The sequence below is a fragment of the Suricata suricatta genome, chromosome 4, assembly GCF_006229205.1.
Source record: "Suricata suricatta isolate VVHF042 chromosome 4, meerkat_22Aug2017_6uvM2_HiC, whole genome shotgun sequence".
In the NCBI taxonomy this organism is placed as follows: Eukaryota; Metazoa; Chordata; class Mammalia; order Carnivora; family Herpestidae; genus Suricata; species Suricata suricatta.
This window is the reverse complement of record NC_043703.1, coordinates 72,137,142-72,153,512: the sequence shown is the minus strand read 5'-3', so window position 1 is coordinate 72,153,512 and position 16,371 is coordinate 72,137,142. Positions and strand designations below refer to the sequence as shown.

Below are 16,371 nucleotides of genomic sequence, written 5' to 3'. Positions count from 1 at the left end.
AATTAGATCATCGGTGTAGGTTTTAATTCTTCCAAAGTAACAGAGTGCCTGAGGGAAGTTAGCGGTGTGAACCACAGGGCTCCACTCCTTACCCAGCCTGCTGGGCTGGTCTCCCTGCTCTGCTCAAGCTGCCCATGCCCACTACCGCCACCGCTACGCCACCCAGCAGCCACACGGATCTCTTCCTGATGCAGATCAAAACACGTCACCCCCTGCTTGGCACCCTCCAGTGGCTCGCCATGGTTTTCAAAACAAAACCCAAACCCCAGGCCCCTGCCTTTTCTATCTTTATCTTAGTCCACTCCAATCACATTAACTTCCCTGCTGTCCAGGGCAATGGCAATTTCTATTCTATCCAGTTGGAACAATTCTGCCCCAGATCTTCCAATGGCTTCTCACTTTAACTCTCTGATCTAACATAATTTATCAACTCCCTCATTTTCTATCCCCTTTCCTGGTTTCTTTTTTCCCCCATGGCATTAATACATTATGTTACATGATTGTTTGTCTTCCCCATTAGAATGTCAGCTCCTGGTTCCTGGTGCTTTGCTGGAGCTAAATACATAATAGTTAAACCAATTAAAACATTCAGCTAGCTTCCCGTCATCAAAGGTCACGCATTTATGGAGCAAGTGTCACCACTGTATCATACTGTAAAAGTACTATGCTACAGTTCTCATATGCTATGATTAGATAACATGAATTAAAATTCTGAAAACAAAAATCCATTACTAATGTTAAAACAGATTCTTCCCAAGAAATATCAAAATGATCAGTGATATAAATGAAGAGTGGTAAAACAATGTTGAGCTAAGATCTACTGAAAATATAAACCTTAAGTTTAGAGCATAACATGGAAGAAAACGGATTTAAGAACCAAAGTCCAGAAGTGCCTGGGCAGCTCAGTCTGTTGAGCACCGAACTCTTGATTTCAGTTCAAGTCATCACTGCTGTGGGATCAAGCCCCACGTCAGTCAGACTTCTGCACCGAGTGTGGAGCATGCTTAAGATTCTCTCTCGCCCCCTCCCTCAACCCCTCTCCTCAACACGTGCTATTATTTTATTTAATTAAAAAAAAAACAACAACAACAGTCCAACAGTGAAAGTTAGCAGTAATTCTGAAATGAGCAACAGGCATTTGTTCTAGAGATTAAAAAAAAAAAAAAAAACTAGCAGACATAATCGCAGGAGAGTTATACAGTGGTAACCTATTAAATCCTCTTTACTTTTTATTTTTTTAACGTTTATTTATTTTTGAGAGAGAGAGAGAGAGAAAGAGAGAGAGAAAGACAGACAGTTGGGAGGGTCAGAGAGAGAGGGAGACACAGAATCCGAAGCAGGCTCCAGGCTCTGAGCTGTCAGCACAGAGCCTGACACAAGGCTCAAACTCACGAACTGTGAGATCATGACCTGAGCCGAAGTCAGATGTTCAACTAACCGAGCCAGCCAGGCGCCCCTGAATCCTCTTTTTAATTTGTACGTTCTCCTCTTCTCCTCACACAATTATCAGGAAAAGAATTGAAAGACAAAACTGCATTTCAAAACATACAAAAGCCAACAACACCAAATAATAAGCATGCTTTTCCATTATATATTGTTCCTGTGGTATAGAAAGATGAAGCAAAACTATGAAAAAAGGTAAGTTTGGAATACTCCTTCTGGAATCAGTTTCATTCAACAAAATAAGTCTACTGTGCATCACCTGACTCTGCCTAAACATATAAAAACTTCCAGAAAATACTGAATTATTAAAAAATAACAAACACTCTAAAAATATCCCAGCTTTGACAAATATATAAAACCACATACACGACAACTTTCCAAACACAAGAACTTGAGCTCTGGGCTTAGCAGGAGTGAATCTAAATTTAACAAGTCACTGCACCCTTAAGACAAGGTTAAGGACTGAATGTGTGCATGTGCCTCCACCAAATTCGTATGTTGAAACCCTAACCCCCAATGCAATGCTATTTTGGAAATGGGGCTTTGGGGAGTCTCTTAGGTCTGGAGGGCAGGGACTAGTGCTCTTGTAAGAAGAGACAGGAGCGAGCTTGCTTCCCTCTTGTCACCGTGTGGGGACACGGCAAAAAAACAGCCATCCTCAAACCAGGACAAGGGCCTACATGGCACATGGAAGCAGCCAGCATGTTACCCTTGAAATTCTCGGCCTCCAGAACCGTGAGGAATAGGTATCTGTGGTTTCAGGCACCTCGGCTTCGGTATTTTTGTGGCAGCAGCCCCAACAGAGAGCACATACAATACACTGAGCAATGATGTCAAGAAAAATATACTATCGAATGAAAAAGAAAACGACGTGTATTCTGTGTGAGTTTCAGGTTTCCGATGTTGAACGTTTCTAAGATACTAACAAAAATCACAGAGCAAGGATGGCATGTTCAATTATCCCATACATGAATTTTCTACCAGGACAGAATTCTTGAAGTCTCCCTACCAATACAGACAAAAAGACACAGAGAACATGAATCACTCAGCTAGACTCTAACGAAGCCGTATGTGGTGTCCTTAAACAGAGAAGATGTCATACAGTTCTAGAATTTAAGAAAACAAAGATGTTTGGTGAAAGTATGTTAGGGGAAACACTTAAAAAAGATTTATTTTTGTGAGCGACTGTCCAACTGCTCCGTATCTGTAGACGGAAAAAATGAACAACATCTTTTAACATCTGAATCGGATTCAAGAACAGTAAGTAGCCTATTGTCACATTATTTCAGTGTCTTCTCCTGTTTGAGGAGACTAGATGTGACCGAGCAGGCCCATCTCAATTCATGGGTACTGAGTTGTGTCAACTCAGTTGAGGACAGGCTTATCCGGTGGTATGTTTAATATCCAATCTTAAAGACTTCTCAAATCTTATCTCTGTGGGCATCTTTTGATAAGAAATCAAACTAAAAATACCATTCAATTTCATTGCTACAATGATTTAAATGCCTTTATCAAACAAAACCCCGAATTCCACATGTTACTGAAACCCCATTTGAATTTTTCTTAACAGACCACACGAGACAGAATATGGGACTGAGACTTCAGGAAGACGTATGGGCCCTGACAAGCCATTTTAACTTCTCTGAGCGTCAACCATCTCGTGTCAAGAGAGACAGGAGACATGTCTGTTAGACCGTAGGGGCTTGCTGTGAAAATTAAATTAAAAACATTTTAAGAGAGAAAAGGAAAATGGGGCTTAATCAGTAACTATTTTTAAAACTGGACAGAGTGGAGTTAAAACCACCCACCCCAAGCCAAAAAGTTGTATTGTTCTGACTCTCCTTTCCCCGGGGTAGGACTCCTGGAAAGGTTTTTCACTTTTGTCCTTGCTCATGGCTAAAACGGGGTAATTAACAGGCTCTCTGCATCAGGTTGTAAGGATCAAACAGGTTAATGTACGTGAAACAGCATTAGAGAAACAACAAAAGACCAATAATGTGGGGGGAAAGCCCATAAAACTTCATTCTTGATAGAAAAGTCAAGCAGGCAAAAAAAAAAAAAGAAGAAGAAGAAGAAGATAAAGAAAAATGATCATTTCTCATCTCCTGGCATAAAGAAATTTGGTCTTTGTAGAATATACTTCCAACAATAGTCACACCTCATACTAATGACTGTGTGGCCTCACTAAACTAGCATTTCCTTGAAGACAGGGAACATGTACAGTGCGCTGTATTTACAGAATATATTCAGAAGTAGAAGAATTACCATTTTCCTTCCGTAACCTCGTGATGAACTTCTTAGGAGGAATCACCCCGACCTTCTTCTTCTGAGTGGCTATGCTATGGAAAAGGTCTGCGAGGCAGGTCAGAAGGTTCTCCTTCTTCCTAGGTTGGCTCTTGTAAGCTAGAACTTTTTCCCGAAATGGACGACAAAAATAAAGTGCTTGGAGGACTGAATTACAGTAGCAGGTATTCCCAAACTAGAAGAGAAGAAGAAGAAGAAAATCTTGTTACACTGGGGGCTACATACTTTCAAGAGAAAGAATTTCCATGTGTACAATTAAGAGAACAGAGAAAAGACAGGGAATTTATGACCCTCATAAATTAAAAGGGGTCTGAGAGTAGAAATAGTTATTCTGATTGCCAAACCGCCTTTTTAACATTAAATGGATGCTCTAGGCATTGGTTTCAGGATAAAATTGAAGGAAAATAGATGCGATAAATGTAGCCTTTATGAAAATGAATTTTAAAAATTATATCACTTAACCAGTGAAAGTAGTTAAGGTTTGAAATTCTGTGTAACTTTTTCTTTTTCAATTCCCTCTGTTACTATATTTTGGTTGGATGCTAAGCACTTCATATATGATACATTTTAAAATACAGCTCTCAAAATTCTTAAAAACACACACACACACAAAAGTAAAGTTTTCTATCCGATTAATAATGTGCCATTCAAGAAATACAAATGAAAAGCAGAGTCAAGGAGATCCTCTGAAATGTCACATTAAAAATCATCAGCGGGGCACCTGGGTGGCTCAGTCAGTTGGGCGTCTCACTCCTGATCTTGACCCAAGTCATGATCTCACGGTTGGTGGGACTGAGCTCCACATCAGGTTCTGTGCTGACAGCATGGAGCCTGCTTAGGGTTCGCTCTCTCTCTCCCTTTCTCTCTGCCCCTCCCCAGCTAACGCTCCCTCCTCTCTCTCAAAATCAACAAACTTAAAAAAAAAGAATCATCAGCATGCCAGCACAGCCCCCACTGAAATGCTGAGATGCCAGGTCACATCATTCTTGATAGTTCACAGACAGACTGCAGGCACAGACTCACATCCCCAGCTGTGAACTGACCTCCTCCTCAGTGGCCATGTGATCTGGAACGTGCGCCTAAAGCATACTGAACTTCGACGCCCTCCTCTTTAATAATGGGGGATGTATTTCTACCTTCAGAGAAACTGAAACATAGTCGATAAACCTCTGTTGTCTTCCTTCTCCCTTCCCACTAACAGACACAGGCTCCCAATGTCAGCCGACAAAACACTCAAAAGCCAGTGAGGACTTGGGGGGTGTACCCTGGCAGTGTAAAAAAGGAAAGAGGACAATTCTCGCAGCACGGCCATGCAGTGAAGTCACACGCAGACTAACCAACAAGGCAAGGCGGAGAAGACGTTTCAGATAATGAGCAGTGTCAAACACGTCCACAGACACACGCATTTGCTTACACTTAAAAACCAGGAAGGATCATCACTTAGAAGCTAATAAAAATGGTTATTATAGGGGAAGAAGGAAGCGAGGAGAGAATTCAAAGCACATTTTTAAAAACGTCTGCTTTGCACTCATTTTTTTAAAAACTACAAGAAGAACCCAAAGGAAAAGAAAGAAATTGTTAAAACTAAAAGGAAATAGAGATCAGTGAAGCCTAAATGTTTATCAAGTTGGTGGAAGAACTACACAAAAAATTACTTCAAGCAACTTGAAAACACAGAATTTTAATTACACATGCCTACTGAAATGGTCTAAGAATAAAAAGAGAAAAATAAATCTTAAATGGCCTCCATAGTCGTATTGTTAGAATCAGTCTATTGACCTTTTTATTCTGAAACTCGTATGAATTTCTGTAGGACAAAGCAAGCAAAGACTTACATTAATATCCTTGGGAACCAAAATTATTAATGTTATGGTAAAAAGATACAGTACTAAAGAGTATAAGCACTGTAAAATTAAATTGGAATTTGAAGTATCACTATAAACTTATATATTTCTGTGTGTGTGCATGCGCACGTGTGTGTTCAAATTCCGTCCACTGAAAAGGCCCAGCCACAGCAATAAGGTTCCCTGGCACACAGACTAGTCTCTAAAACCCTTTTTCCCGTAAAAACGAACTAGTATGCCTTGCAGATATGGCTACACAAGGTCTGGGTCAGGAAATATACAACTGTAGATTAGCATGGAGTATCTTTTTGTGTAGACTCAAGAATCAACTTTCATTAGAAAGAAATATGCAATTGACAAAAAGCATGTTAACTACATAAAAACTTATGAAAAGTGACATTTAAAAACAAGAGACCTTCAATTAGTCTCCATGGGAAGCTATAAATTAATATGTGAAAGGAAAACATCAAAGTTTTCTCTGGTCTTTCCTATAAGAACAATATTCCAGAGGGCTCTACATGGTTGATGAAAGAAATTCTAGCTTATAGAATAATCCCAGCTAATAAGTTCCAAAGAAATGACTGTGCATATGTGTTGGGCAATAATTATCAATGGATAGTTAAGAGCATTAAAGACTGAGGGAGAACTTTAAAATAACCAGAACCCTCAGTGCATTCCAGCATCACTAAAAACAAAACAAAACAAAACAAAACAAAACAAAACAAAAAAAAAAACCACCCACCAAACATTTATATCTCCTACAGAAATATGTAGCAACCCTTAGGAAGTGTTGTCTTAAAAAACAAAGCTACTACACTTATATCTAGTATCTAGGACCCAACTATCAGTTTACAAGATATTCAAACAGGGAAACAAGTTAAACAATACCACAAAAAAGGAACAGAACACGAGGCCCAACGAGGATACGTGATTTTAACATTCATCTTGCTAGTCAGAGCCAAGAAGTAGTTTCATAAAAACAGATGCTTTAAAGGCTTTCCAAAGAAATGCTACAAGATGTAGATAAGTAGATGATGCACTGATACTACTGATAAATGTAACCATGGATATACATTCATAAAGCCTATCAAGGGGCTAAGTACGCCTGCAGTAAAACCTACAATATGAAGAGAAATTTACCGATTATTCAGTATTCATTAGTCTAAAAAAATACTAGTATTGACACCACAGTCTATGATGCTAATGACCAACAAACTATACCTCTGTCAAAATGAAGGGAAGGTTCCATCTCCATAATTTGATCATTTTTATTAAAGAATAAGCAACAGGGACTCTAATGACTTCCACAGACAAAGTTGATTAAAAACAAAAGACAGTATCTCACAGCATATTAGAAAATTTCATAATAAAACCTGACTTATAAAAAAAAATGGGATAAGCAAAGGAACCAGAGGGAGTCGGATGGCAGCCCCTTCTGTGCTCCTCTTCTGAATATAAAGCAATAGGTAACATTATAATCAATAATCAATCCAATTTCCTTGATAGCAACTTTCAGGCAAGTTCCTAAGACCTAAAAATGTACCTTTCAAGTGTATAGCTTTCATGCAAAAGACGGTCTGGGATGATTTCCTCCACACTCCTGTTTCTGAACGTTCAATTTATTCTCAAAATTTTTTAAAATTTTGTTTAATGTTTGCTTATTTTTGAGAGAGAGAAAGAGATAAAGCATCAGCGGCGAGGGATAGAGAGACAAAAGGAAACACAGAATCCAAAGCAGGCTCCAAGCTCCGAGCTGTCAGCACAGAGTCCAACACGGGGTTTGAACTCATGGACCAAGAGATCATATCTTAAGCTGAAGTCAGATGCTTAACCAACTGAGCCACCCGGGTGCTCCCAAAGGTTCGATTTCTAAATAAGACATTGCTATATGGTTGAAACCTGCCCTATCTTCTCAGCTCATTTTGAAGATCAAAGCTATAACCAGATCTAAAATCAGGGGAAACAAGTTTTAAAAAGCTGCTACCCTCCTCAAGGTCTGATTACTGATTTGTCAACTGCTTACTGAACACAGTGACCTATGCTTGCTCTCCCTAATGCCCTTTTCTCCTCGTTTTAAAATAAATGCCCCTCCACAAATATATGTCAAGATTAAGATCATTTTGAACACACATCCCTAATACATATAAATAAAATTTATATATGTGCTACATTATATACATTGAAATTACTTTTATAAAATAGAAAATTTATATACATAAAAACATACATTATATACAATTGGTCTCTGAACAATATGGGATTTAGGGGTACTGATCTCTTATACAGTCAAAACTTGCGTGTAGGGACACCTGGGTGGCTGAGCCGGGTAAGTGTCTAACTCCTGACTTCAGCTGAGGTCATCACAGTTCAGGAGATGGAGCCCCGCATCACGCTCTGCACTGACAACGTGGGGCCTGCTTGGAATTCTCTCTCTCTCGCTCTCTCTCTCTCTCTCTCTCTCGCTCTCGCTCTCTCGCTCGCTCTCTTTTTCTCACCCTCCCCCCGACATCCTTCTGTCCCTCCCCTGCTCTTTAGGTCAGGTCATGATCTCACAGTTCATAGTTCGAGCCCTACATTGGGCTCTGTGCTGACATCTTAGAGCCTGGAGCCTGCTTCGGATTCTGTGTCTCCCTCTCTCTCCGCCATCCCCCTGGCTCATGTTCTTTCTCAAAAATAAATAAATATTTTTTTTAAATGTACAAAAGGGGTGCCTAGGTTGCTCAATTGGTTAAGCATCTGACTTTGGCTCAGGTCACGATCTCATGGTTCATGAGTTCGAGCCCCACATCAGGCTCTGTGCTGAAAGCTCAGAGCCTGTAGCCTGCTTCAGATTCTGTCTCAAATAGGAGTTTAACTTTTGACTCTGCAAAAACTTAAACTAATAGACTACCGTTGATTGGAAGCCTTACCAAAAACAATCAATTGAAACATAGTTTATATACGTATTATATACTGTATTACTTTACAACAAAGTAAGCTAAAGAAAAATGCTCTTGAGAAAATCATAAGGTAGAGAAAATATATACAGTACTGTATTTAAAAAAAAAAATCCATGTATACATGGACCTGGGCAGCTCAAACCCATGTTGTTCAAAGGGGAGTAAGACAAAGTAAATATTTTAAATTGTCTTACTTGCATTAATTCTGTTTTCACTAAACCTTATTAATGTTGAAGTGAGAGCAATGAAACGGAGCATGCCTTCTGGTAAGCTGTGAGTCATACAAGGATTGATGGACCAGGTTTCTGCTGTTGATCCTATGAGCTATCAAAGACTCACAGACACAGAGAGAGGTGCGAGTGGGGAAGTTCCCTTATGGTCTTACTTTACTTTCTACAATATGACATTAAATGTCCAGTCCACCACGTGTGTCTGAACTTGCCTGAGCATGCGCCTGGCTTGGGAGCAGCGCAGCACAGAAATGGAGATACAAACCCTGAACTTGAACTGTCCGGGCTCAGCCTGGCCTCCCCGACCTAACCCTGGGAAATGACAAAACTGCTCGGCTCATCCATTTCCTCATCTGTGAATGTGGTTGACAATACAGCACCCGCCTCCTCAGACCTTGTGGAGAGTTAAATGAACAGTCTGCACGGAGCCCTTACAACAGTCCCCAGCGCTCCAGTCACTTCATTGTTATTTTTGAAACAGTCCTATTATGTGCTTCGCTTGTTTTGAAAACTGAGATTAGCCGAATGAAATTAAATCATATAATCTCTGAATCTATGTGTAAATTGTAACGGATTGCAACTGCACAAATGAGTAAGAGACCATGATCCTGCCAACTCATGGGTGCTTGGAGCTCGGGTCTCAGAGGACCACTCCACACACGGACAGAGCCTGGAGCCTGCTTCACATTCCGTGGCTCCCTCTCTGCTCATGCTCTGTCTCTCAAAAATGCATAAGTGTTAAAAAAAGATTTTTAAAAAATGTTTTAAAATGTTTAAATGCTCCACTTTCCCCCAGGCTGGAGCCTGGTGATGAGGACACCTATCCTGTGGACATCGCCTTCTAAGGGAAGGGCCTCTTTCCCAGCAGGGTTTGCTTAGGTGGCCCTGTTTTGTTTAAGTTTATTTATTTATGTATTTATTTGGGAGAGAGCGAGCCAGGGAGGGGCAGAGAGAGAGGGAGAGAGAGAATCCTAAGCAGGCTCTGCACTGCCAGCTCGGAGCCCAATGGGGGGCTGAAACCCACTGACCATGAGATTATGACCTGAGCTGAAACCAAGAGCTGGACGCTTAACCCACTGAGCCACCCAGCTGCACTAGGAGGCCCTGGTTTTTAACACTATACCCTGCTTCTCCCTACCCACCACTCTCACTACGGTCAAGTAGACCTAATCTAAAAATGTCCTTCCATATGCTAGTGACGTCCATTCCTCACCCTACACCCTCACTCTACTGTCCCACCTTTCCTTATAGGAACAGATTTCTCTCCATAAATTCCACAAGATTGTCAATCACAAGCCGCTTTATAGACGTTGCCAACGGGGCCATACACTCAGCAGAATACTTGGGCCAGAGTCCTTTCGCCAGGTCTAATATGAACAGTCCCTGGGATCACTGACAATGCAACCCACAAGTAGCCTGTGGCCCGCAAGCAGAGAGAAACTAAGCGAGAGTGAATCAATACAAAAGAAAATAGAACCAGGAAACATTTGCCTAATCGATTTTATGACTCAAAAATGGAAAGAAAGTTTCACTTTTATTTGTCTCCTTCACAATAGCCCCTGAATTCAGAATTCCGACCAACGACTACTGGCAATTCAAGTTTAAAGGCCTCTTGTAAGAGGGTCTAGAATACAACTGTTGTTTTATAACAAAGATTTTAGAGAAAAGCACATTCCACTGCAGCCTCACAAATAAATGGACTGAGGCCACCACCTGTCCTTTGACACCTATTATGTTAGAAAATTAATATACAACCATATAATGAAATAATGAAAAAAGACTCTTAAAAATGTATACTGCACACGTAGGAAAGAGATACTACTAACTGAAATCACTCCTTTTACTGAAATAAGTACTCGTTAGCTGCAAGATACCAGGGAAAAAGGCAATCTGGTTCATGAGATTAAAACGACTTATTTTCAAAGAATTTACCGGACCCTATGAACAGCTGGCATTTAAGCAGCGTATCTGACAACAAGAGAAAGCTTCCAAAGGGCTCCCCTGCCTACACAGGACCGTTTTTTCAACCCCCACGCCACACTAGTATTTCTCCTCTCTGACTTCCAATCACATCAGAAAAATTAACGCGTTCGCAGGGGTTAAACCAACAGGAAATCCCCACTCTATGAATTATGCAAATGATTGTGACAGACATCAGAACTATTAAGAGTAAACTGCCATAAAAGTTATCATTTGTGAAAATATTCTCCCAAGATAAAAATATCTGCAACTGAAAATAATGGAAAATACATTGTCATTAACAATGTTGGGATTAATCTCTACGCTGAATCTTCTGTTAATCAAACTGTGGTTATTTTTCTTCTCCATTAAAAAAAAAAAGTCTGGGGGCACCTGGGTGGCTCAGTTGGTTGGTTGGTTGGTTAAATGTCTGACTCCTGATCCCAGCCCAGGTCTTGACCATCTTAGGGTAGTGAGTTTAGGCCCCATGCTGGGCTCCACACAGGGTGTGGAGCCTACATTTAAAAAAAAAAAAAAAAAAAGCCTGATTTTCTAACTGTCCAAATCCATGTACTATTTCTCAAAGGCAAGTGCTAGTGGGTCAGTATACCACATACCGGTCACAAAAAAGATCCAATCAGGAAGGCCTAACAGGAACTCTTCTCAGTGTAAGTTTTTTGTAAAAGCAATTAAAATGAACGGTGGGTGGAGGGGCGCCTGGGTGGCTCAGTGGGTTAAGCATTAGAGTCGTGGTTGAGGCTCAGGTCATGATCTCACAGTTCCCGCACTGGGCTCTGTGCTGGCAGGGACTGGGATTCTTTCTCTCCTTGTCACTGCCCCTCCCCTGCTCTCCTCTGTGTGTGTGTGTGTGTGTGTGTGCGCGCGCGCGCGCGCGCTCTTTTTCCTGCTCTCAAAATAAACACTTTTAAGAAATGAACTTTGGAAACTCACAGTTAGCTAAGAATAGATTCATAAAAAGAAAATACATGAGTGCCTCATCTTAACAAAATCCAATTGTTAGAAAAGACAAACCACAGAGTTTCTTTTATAAAGCAGCTACATTCCAGTGCTGTTTTCAACAGGAACTTCCTGGCAGACAGAGATTGGGGGTGTGGGGGCTAAAATGTTGATCTCTGAATTATCTAAGCACCCTCCCTTATCCCCCAAAGCTCCACTCCTATAAATAGTGAGATAATGCTATAAATAAATTTAAAAAAAAAGAGGGAAACAAGAGTGATATTTTAAGAGCTTAAAAATACAAGGGTGTCTGGGTGGCTCAATTGGTTAAGCGTTAGACTTTGGCTCAGGTCATGATATCACAATTCAGGGGTTCGAGCCCCACACTGGGCTCTGTGCTGATAGCTCAGAGCCTGGAGCCTGCTTTGGATTCTATGTCTGTCTCTCTCTCTCTGACCCTCCCCTGCTCACACTCTGTCTCTCTCTCCCTCTCCCTCTCTCAAAAATATATAAACATTATTTTTGTTAAAAAACAGGACTTACAGAAAGAGACTTACGCTACAGAACACAGTTGCAAGGAAGCCTAAAAGTTTAAATCACGGGAAAAGTTAATCACTATTCTGGTTCTGCTGCATGTACTCTGACCATCAATTACTTTCTCAATATAATTCAAGGTGTTCATCAATCTTTCAGGGTAGGAGCCCGGGCTACCTTGGAGAGCTCAATTCTTCAGCGTAATAACTAGGCACAGAGATCAGAAACTACATTTCCACCCACCAAATGAGTCTCTGGAGGGGATAAAGACAAAGATTCCTCTCAAGTTCTCGTACTAACTTTATTCCCTCCTGCTTCTCTTGGGTTTTACTGAATCTCGGTTAGTTCACTTTAGGGAGAAGCACCAATACTATCCTTTTAATTGAGATTGATCCACGGAGAGTAATACAAATAAAACCTTAGAAATCCTTTTTTTTTAAACACAACTGACGCTGGTATTCTGAAAGTGATATGCTCACATAAACACAACATCACAGCAGGGGGAATATAGACCTTCAGAACTCACTGTATAGTAAGATTTTATCTAGGATATTCTTTCACTTGTTCTGAGGCTATCTGCAAAAAAAAGTTACAGTCAGACACAAAATGGAGAGATTGAAATATTTATACCAGAGAAGGTTAAAACAGCCTTCAATACATAAAATACTCCTGTGCTAGAGAAAATGGGTTCTTCTACATGACCAATGAATACACCTTTACAACAATTCAAGACACATATTAGCTGGAGAGTGTGAACCAAGTAAGGGCTGCAGCCACAGGGAAGCAGTGAGGAGATGGGAGAAACTGGCTTTGGCCATTCCTAGAATTTAAATAAGGTTTTTGATCACTAGACAACTCATGTAAGCATGAACACTCCAGATATCAGAAGTAGAGGCCAGACTTTACACATATTCAATTAACTCCAACTCCAATAAAATGACAGTAAAAGAATTAATTAGGAAAAAGTCAAAAGAAGAAAAAAACGAGTGTGAATGAAGGTAGGAAAACACAGGTCTGGTTATAAGCCTTTTATTTATTTTTTTAATGCTTATCCTGGCCCGAGCATAGACTAAGAGTCAGTACACTTAACCGCCTGAGGCACACATACGCCCCTGGTTATAAGCCTTTTCAAAGGACCTAGACCCCGAGGCACTTCACCTTTCTTTCAATTGTAGGTTTTAGTCTCCACAGAAGCTGAACAGGAGAGCCTTGCTCAAGAGCCCTTGATGACGGCAGAGGTCGGCATGAGGCACCCAAAAGAAGACAGGATTCAATAAGAGCCTGAAGGAAGCCGCCTCTACACCCAGACTGAGGAAGTCCCTCAGCACCAAGTAAACGGCCCCTGAAAAAAGGCTCTAACCACTGAAGTGGGAGTGGGGACAGTCACCTTAGAGGCAAGCCCATGGGAGACAAGCTCCTCCACCCTTAATACACAAAGCCCCAATCAGCTTTCCAGAGTTTCATTTTTGTGTATGAATGACATTGGAGGAGGACAGCTTCCATTAGGAGGAGAGTTTAAAACGGCGGGTGCGGGTGGGGAGGGGGTGTCTCAGAAACAATCCAGTAAACATAAGAAAAAAACCCCAACAATAAAAACCATAAATAATATCCTGAGAAAAATCCCAGAGAACAGCGCCTCCTTGAAACAAGATCAAAAATATAAAAGCAGAGGACCAAAAATGGGAGAAAAAGCAGGAAAAACAAAGAATCAGTCTGCATTTCAATATGCAACTAAGGGTACATCAAAAAAGACAGAACAAAAAGATTACACTGATAGGAAGGACATTATCCAAATGCTAGTATCAGAAATGTTCTAGAACTGAGGAAAATGAATAATGTCTGAATGCGTTGGTATACAGCCAATGCAACAAGGGGGGAGATGGACACAAAGACACATTATGAAATTTCAGAACACTGTGGATATCCATCCACATTCTGAAAGCCTCCGAAAACAGTTTAAAGGGCAGAAAAGTCACACTCAGAAGAGATGAAGAATCAGGACAGCATCAGCCCTCTTGATGTCAACAGAAGCCAGAAAGCCACTGAGTAATCCCTTACAAATTCTGAAGGAAGGTTAATACCTAGGCTCTGAGTATCTAGCTTTACCAAGAACCAAAACATTAAAAAAAATTTTTTTATGTTTATTTATTTTTGAGAGAAAGAGAGAGACAGTGCAAGCAGGGGAGGGTCAGAGAGAGAGGGAGATACAGAATTCGAAGACAGGCTCCAGGCTCTAAGCTAGCTGTCGGCACAGAGCCCGACACGGGGCTGGAACCCCCAAACCACGAGATTGTGACTTGAGCCGAAGTCAAACACGTAACAGACTGAGCCACCCAGGTGCCCTCAAAACATTTTTAAATACACGAGATCTCAAAGTGTACCTCCCATGCACACGCCCAAAAGAAGCTACTATAGAACATGTTTCACAAAGCAAGGAAAAACACAACAAAGAAGACCGGTTCTAGAAAAGGAGAGACCTGAAGAAACATCGAGGGTGAGGGGAAAGAAGTCAATCCTATTTTTAACAGCAGCATAGCACTTTCTTTAGAGTGTCGGGGCAGATCCCAGGAAAAGCAGCCAGCGGGTGAGTGCACAGCGCACAGTGGGGTGCAATCTCTCCTTACAAGCCCAGCGGAAGAGGAAACACCCATGTCACTTTATCTACTTTCCTCCAATCACACAAGAAATCTACCTGGAACGTCATGATTACATTACCAGTCCTAGTACTCAGCGCCACACGTGTGTTCAATGGAATCTACTTTGTCACCTGCATTATCATCTTTTATAGATAAAGCTTAAAACATTCACCATGGATCTATGCAACAGCACAGCATAAACTGCCCCAACAACTCTAGAACAGATTTGTGGCATTTGTTGGTGAGTCAGGAAAGAGTTAGAAACTCCAAACAAAGTTATTCCAAAATGTTAATGATGTGTAATTACTAGAATTCTCTTCACAACGACTGGGGATGTATCTTTTTCCTATATTTGGCATTTTTGTATCTGAACTAGTAGAACACTGACAGGTGTCGACAAAGAGCCCAGACGCATTGAGGCAGTTGCAAAACTTTATTACGCCTGTACATTTGGACCACTTCTGTTTAGACATCTAAATAATTCTCAATCAAGAGATCATTTAGTATAGGTCATATGAAATTTTGGTTATGAAAAAATTTGACACAAAATAGAAAAATTCAGGGTAACTGACCTAAGACTTTTAAGACTTGAGGCAATTTTGTTTCCCTTCCATTAAAAAGAGTATTTTGGGGCGCCTGGGTGGCTCAGTCAGTGAAGTGTCTGACTTTGCCTCAGGTTGTGACCTCATGGTTCGTGCGTTCGAGCCCAGCACTGGGCTCTGCACTGACAGCTAGGAGCCTGGAGCTGCTTCAGATTCTGTGTCTCCCTCTCTATCAGCCCCTCCCCTCGTGCTCTCTCTCTCTCAAAAATAAACAAACATTTAAAAATAAGTATTTTAAAATTCCAAATCAAGTTTCTTGGCATTTTGCCTACTGATGCAAACAAACCCTCTTTCTTTAATAAATTATGAAACGCATTCAACATTTTGAAAACTATTTCCAACCATACTTGTGAAGGCTCAGTACCAATGAATACTTACATTGACTAATCCAAAATAGTGCTCATTGACTGGAAACTGTTCTGGACCAATCTCTTTCTCTAATGCCGAGGCATTGGCGCCCTAGAAGATTAAAAAAACAGCAATCTTAGTATTTGCAGTATTTTCATAACGTTTTCACAGTTATACACACATTACAGACATCCCTTAAAAGCACCATGTTCCCTTTAACTACCTAACATTACTCAAAGAAAAGAAAGGACGATAGTTAAGAGTGAAGGATTTTCATGATAGAACTGAAAACTAGTTTGTAAGAACTTTCTCAGAAAACCGAAGCATGGCTCTGTAAGAAGTATCTATAAGGAGTCACCTTTTTTCTAGGTAATGGAGTAAAAGTCCCTGCTGTATGAGGAGCTCCAATGTGTATAATCCGACAGCCAACTCAGGGGGCTGAAACCAAATATGCATATATTCGGTGACCAAATAGTCTTCGGAAGTTTAGCCTGAAGAATCCCTCCCAGGGAACACCCCACGGCTGACAACCATCCAGTCTACAAACTATGACTGCACACTCTGTAGCAGAGTCA

At 40.8% G+C, this 16,371-nt stretch overlaps 1 protein-coding gene across 3 annotated transcripts in view; it reads right to left on the bottom strand.

The window, feature by feature from the left end:
- The window catches only part of USP12 (ubiquitin specific peptidase 12), a 91,432-nt gene extending 75,524 nt beyond the window's left edge, over positions 1–15,908 (bottom strand). Inside the window, exons 1-2 of one of the 3 annotated variants that reach the window (XM_029936922.1) lie at positions 15,827–15,907; positions 3,709–3,922 (exon numbers count right to left, since the gene is read on the bottom strand). The gene's annotated coding sequence lies outside the window, so the exon portion shown is untranslated. Of the gene's footprint in view, positions 1–3,708; positions 3,923–15,826 lie in introns of those variants that run through there. The other 2 variants (XR_003907723.1, XM_029936920.1) reach the window with 2 other exon arrangements.
- Between the last annotated feature and the right edge of the window lie 463 nt (positions 15,909–16,371).